Below are 6,153 nucleotides of genomic sequence, written 5' to 3'. Positions count from 1 at the left end.
AAAAGGAACCTGGGGTCAATCACCAGTGCCATCATTCTTTAAATGACTTTTTCTACTCATTTTCCCTATGCCAGCCCAAGCCCTAATAGTCCAGCCCTCGTAGGATGGAGAGGTCAGGAGCAGCAGTTTAAGTCCCAATCAAAACTGCAGTTCACAGAGGTTTGATGCCAGGCACCATAGGCCACACCAGCCCTACCCCCGTGCACTGAGCCAGCCAACGAGACCGGGCATGGCAGTGCATGCCTGCAATCCCACCTCTGGTGTAGCTGAACACAGGAGGATGGCTAGGAGTCTGAGCTGCATAGTGAGACCCTATACTACATACATAGAACAAAACAAACAAACAAACAAAAAGGTCAGCAAGCCATGGCACACGCTTGGCTCTCTTTGATGCTGAATTATCTGGGGTTGCCAGCTAAAAGACCCAGCCTCCTAAATGTTTAAATTTCTTATTTATGAAAGAGAAAGCATGTTCTTATTATCATGAGCAGCAAAACACTGAGCTCAGAGTGTATGGTATTAGTCGGGACTCTTGTAATAAAAAAGTATGAGATAGCTCTCCTTTTAGGAGCTGGCAGTTGCTCTGCCCGCAAGAAACTGAGGGTGAGTTGCAGACTGATGCTCTCTGCATTTAGATTCTGCCAGAAATTTCCTCCTTCATATCCAAACTTAGTGGTAGCAATCCAGCCCTCAGGAGGCAGAGGCAGAAGGTGGCGGCAAGTCCAAGGCCAGCCTGGAGTGTGCTGTGACTCGAGGCCAGCAGGAACCATACTCTGTCTCAGAACAAAAGTGGGAGTTGGCACACTGTAGGTGCCAGCCAGAGGCCATGGGCACCTCCTGTCTGTGCCAATCTTGTCTCCCCTCAGTGTGCCTGCTCCGGATACCCTCCACACACCCGGCCCACGCTACCACACTACACTTTCTGTAGCTGTCTCATCTGGTCACACACTGTCTTAGTTACTCTTCTCTCGTTGCTGGGACAAATACCCAACACACAAAATGAAGGAAGGAAAGGTTTAGTTAGCTCACAGTTACTGGAGGCTTCAGTCCATACTCAGCTGGGTCCAACGCAGAGCAGCACAGAGGAGAAAGCAACCTTTCATGGCGGCGGCAAAGAGCAAGCGCGCAAGGGAGGGGTAGCAGCAGCTCAAGCAGCTGGCTTCTTTCCCACCTTATATTGTAATGCAAATTTCCTGCCCCAGGGTAGGGGAAGTACTCACACCTATGGGTACCTCCCAGTACTTACCCACCTATGGGTAATCCCAGCGGTACTAAGACCCATAATCCCAGCCTTGGATCACACATAATCCCAGTGGATCATGAGTTAGCACAAATTCTAGAAGTCCTCACCCCATGGCTGCATGAGGCTTTGGGGGGACAACTAGACACAAACCATAACACACACCCTCACTTACTTGTTTCAAAATTTACTGCCAGCCTCTCACTTACACTGAGGTAAAAGTAACTGATAACATCTCTAAAAGGTTTCCCGTCTTTATCACAGTCTCACCTGGTGTGGCAGCCCAGCCCCGCAATCCCTCATTTGGAACCTGAGGTAGGAGAATCACTGAGTTACAGACAGACTTGGGCTACTTAGTGAACACAGCCCAGCCAGAGCTACACAGTGAGACCCTGCCTGGAAAAAACAAAAAAGTCATTTTCAAAACAGAGCTTGATGGTAGCATTTTCAAGGGCCACCAGTTTTTAAAAGGAGCTTAACAGCAGTGGAGAAAGATTAAGAGCGGAGAAAAGACCCTGATAGGAAACATCACCACTAAGAGTTGCACAATTTATGCGCACGCAGCACTGGAACAACTGTTAGCCACAGGAATCCCTGAAACAAAATCTCCACCTCAACGCTGACACCAAATGCTAGCCCCGCTCCTAGCCGCCCGGCTTCCACCTGCGCCTAACAGGACTGCAGCGGAAGGGCTTCGACTTAGCTACTCCCTGCAAACTTTGTTTCTGGGTGTGTGTGTGTGTGTGTGTGTGTTGGACTCACAGTGATCCTGCTGTTTTCAGCCTGCCCAGTGCTAGGATTACAGGCCTGCGCCACCGTGCCCAGTCTCAGTGGCCGACTCAACACGCCCTGGGAGGCAGGGCTGTCGCGGCACGTGGTGTGGGAACCCTTCAAACTTTTGGCCTGGCATCTAATTTAGAAGTGTTTTGCGGAAAGCTTGCCTCCCTGGCCCTTTCCTTCACTAGCACAGATGACGCGCCTTGCTTCGCTGCCGGGTGAATGCATGCTCTCCATTTCATTCTGGAAGTGGAAAAATAAACACACTGGTGTTTAACTAAAGAACCCAGAACTAGCATCTGGGTGAGGCCAGTCGTGCTGCCTCCACACCGGCTCACCGGCCACCTGAGAAGAGCCTAAGGCCCCAGCACACGCTGCCACTTGCCCACCTTGGGCCCCCTCAGGCCCCCTCCACCCCCTGCACAAACGCCAGGTGCCCCAACCCCTGTGAGGGTTTTGCACCTACGTCTCCCCCACTGCCTCTGCCCCACCCCTCTGTGCAGCTTTCCTTGTCCCTGCAGGATGTCAAGAGGTGACAGAAGCAGCAGTAGCACTTAGCCAACTGGTAGAAGCAGCTCTGTAACTCGTCCAGTCCTTTCAAGCCATGGTTGGTGAGACTCCTAAGGTCAGTTCTCTCCGAGGAATGATTCCTCCCTCTCTCCCCTTTTGCTCCCTGGACTACACAGGAATCGCCTCCTATATTTCAAGACATCCCACCTGGACATTTGGAACCAGCTAATAGACCAAGTGGGAGACACGTGTTGAACATGGAATCCAGCGAGGATAGTCGTTGTGTGTGGCGGGCCCCAAATGCGGGGAGAGATGGGCAGCAGCAATGGCGGTCCGGTAGGCTTACCTCCAGTGTTCTCTTGGAAGTGTGAGAAAAAGACAAAAGGGGGGAAAATGCAAAAAGCTGAAAAATGGGTAGAAATTTTTTAAAAGCTGAAAAGACGCCCGCCCTGCCTCGGCTTTGCTACCCGGCGGCAGCGTGCAGCTCTCAGGTCTGCATTGCTGGCGCTCGCAGCTGCCGCGGCTTCCTGACCGCAGCTCGGCCAGGGGACAGCCTGAGCGGGGGGCGAGGTCCTAGTCCCCGGACACAAATACCCAGCACACGTACCCGCACGCATGCACGCGCGCGCACACACACACACACGCACGCACGCACAACCTTCTTCCCTCCTGTTTTCCCTTCGCCGCATCCTTCAACACATCAGCTTCTCGGCTCTTCTTTGGCCCCTGCTGCCTCCATGACCGAGTCCGGACAGCACTAACCTGCACGCGCTGGTCTGTCCCCCGATCCTCATCCAGGCTTCTCCAGCCCCGCTATCTCCTCCTGTGAACGCAGCCCTACGAGTCTCCCGAAGCCAGCTTCTGCTTCAGCCTTGTCTGTATGGCACACAATTGTGAGCGAGTCTTTCCAAAGGACTGGTGTGGCCATGACATTGTCCCTCCTACAAGTCTTTCGTGGCCCTGCACTGCCCTCTGGAAAGGCGCTCACAGCGCCCAGAGCTTTGGACGCGCCCTTCGCACCCGGCCTCCCGGCCAGGCTGTCCTCCGAAGGCCCTCGGCCTGCAGACCTGCGGGACTCACCGCGGTTCCTTTCTTCTCTCAGCCCTTCCCTGCCCTATTCCTCTCCACACTCCTCTGAAAGCTGCATTTCCCTCCAATGCGTGGTGAATTCCTACTCATTCATTAAAATCCAATAAAAACACACTCAGATTTAATCTCTCCCCACCCATTCCCTGCCCATCTTAACACCGCCATCACAGCTGTTTCCCTGAGTTCTTGTTTTATCAACAAATGTCTGCTGAATTTTTATTCCGTACAGCAGAATAAAAGGTTTTATTCTTTTTAATATTTTTATTAAAATAGAACATTTTATTATATTTAATATTTAAATATTTTGCTTTTATTGTTACACATGTGCATTACATAATGAGTACATTTCTCATGAAGAGTTGATGCTTGCGCATAAGACATCTTTATTCTTTTTTATTCACACTCCCTTCCATTTCTTGCAAAAGATCTATTTGAGCTTTTTTTTGTTAATGTTTCTTTATTTTTGCACTTGCCACATCTACGGTGGTTATTTGACCATTTTTTTCCCATTTCACCAAACCAGAAGCTGTCTTGAAATAGACAATGGGAGAAGGAGGGGTCATTGGGAGAAATAGGACATCAGAACGTGGGAGGTGGCTTTTGCATGGCTTTGCCCCCAGTTTCTAGTACATGGGAAGATTATAGGTTGATCGCAAGTGAAGAGGCAAGGAAGAACGGGGAGCTAAAACAGGAAAGACGCAAAATTCAGAGAAGCGAGAACCGTGGCGGAAGCAAGATGGGAAAAAGAAAAGAAAAGTAAGAAAGAGGAGAATAGGTGTGCCACTTTTCCTACTGCCACTGAAATGCGTGTGTGTGTGTGTGTGTGTGTGTAGGTTTAGATGTGAGGTATACACACACATGCATGTGTGCACACACACACACACACACAGGACAGACATCAAGCAACATGATTTGAGTGTCGCTGAAGGTTGACAATGGTGAGGCTTGCTTGCCTTCTCCATCGCGTCTTCTGTCTTCACACACAAGGTGATATATGCCTTCATAAGTCACTTAATCTGACTAAATCCACATTCTTTTTTAGTTTTGTTTTGTTTTTCAATTTTTGGGAGATTAAACCCAGAGGAGCTCCACCTCTGAGCTATGTCCCTGACCCCCATTTTGGTTTGTTTTTATTTTTGTTTTCATTTTTTTGAGACAGAGTCTTGCCAAGTGGCCCAAGCTGGTCTCAAACTCACAATCCTTCTGCCTCAGCCTCCTGAGTAGCTGGGCTTACAGGTATGTACAACACACCTAGATGAATTTTTTAAAATTATTCCGTAGTGAAGTTTCTTTTGCTGAAAAAGAACAAAGACCAAAAAGAAGAGGTCAGAATGAAGCTGGCGTGATCCGCTGGGCTAGGGTGGATGCTGACGAGCTCCAGGGAGCTCTGTGTGCTTGGTCCGGTCAGGTGCAGGACCCAGTGCAGCTAGACATGACACGGAAATAACCCTGAACTGAAGACTTGTACTAGGCGCCAAATCTCCGGCCAACCTCTCCGCTCCAGGGACGCCCTTGTAGGTCTGCATTCCCCATCTGAAGTACAGAGCCAGAGAAGGAACTCTTTTAGGTCGAACCCCTCTATTATCTATGTTCCTCTTCAAAATTTTCTAATGATAATAAGCAGAATGAGACTCCAGAGTGAGCTTCCGGAACAACATTCTGGAAAAAAGAAACAAACAAAAAAAGCTGTAGTCTGAGAAAATGAAATGAGAGATGAGTAGTATATCTAAACAGCAAAACAAAACACTTTTTATGCAGAATCAAAAGAATCCTCTACTACCCTTGTATATTTGAAAACATTTGAATACTTAAAGATGGGGCCTTTGAAGTTTTATATCTCCCACCCAACCCAGGCAGTTCTCTTTTATGACACCCCTGTAGCTGTCCCCTGTCGTAGTTGGAACATTTCCACTGACAGAAAAGCTCCACCTGCACTGAGTTCTGCAGAGGCCCACCAGAGACAAGTAGCACAGTTACGGAAGGGATCCCGTAGGTGACTCTGCCCTCCCTCGTGCTGGAGTCACAGTGTTTGAAACCCTACTGTTAGCTGTTTCTTTCTTCCTCTAGTCTCTTCCAATTCAACCATTCCTGGCAGTACTTGCTATCACATCGAAGTTCATGACTCACTGGATTTTCTTCTCATAAAAGGGGCTGGTTAGATGAGAGCCCTGCAGAGTGCTAAAAGAAAGGCAGCCTAGGATGAAAGGAACGGAGACTAAATTAGCTCCAGATGTCTTGTAGGTATTCTATTTGGTTAGAGGAGAGTGCATATAATAAGAATAGTAGTGACAGAGGAGGTGATACTGGTGGTAGTGGAAGTGATGGTGATGGTGGCGGTGGTGGTGGTGGTGGTGGTGGTGGTGGTCATGGTAGTGGTGATGGTGGTGATGGTGGTGGTGGTGGTGGTGGTGGTGGTGGTAGTGGTGCTGGCAGTGGTGGTGCTGGTACAGGTGGTGATGGTGGCAGTGGTGGTAGTGGTGGTGGTGGTCATGGTGGTGGTCATGGTGGTGGTGGTGGTGGTGGTGGTGGTGGTGGTG

The sequence above is a fragment of the Octodon degus genome, unplaced genomic scaffold (assembly GCF_000260255.1).
Source record: "Octodon degus isolate 3935 unplaced genomic scaffold, OctDeg1.0 scaffold00136, whole genome shotgun sequence".
Classification (NCBI taxonomy): domain Eukaryota; kingdom Metazoa; phylum Chordata; class Mammalia; order Rodentia; family Octodontidae; genus Octodon; species Octodon degus.
Note: the sequence above shows the minus strand (reverse complement) of the source record.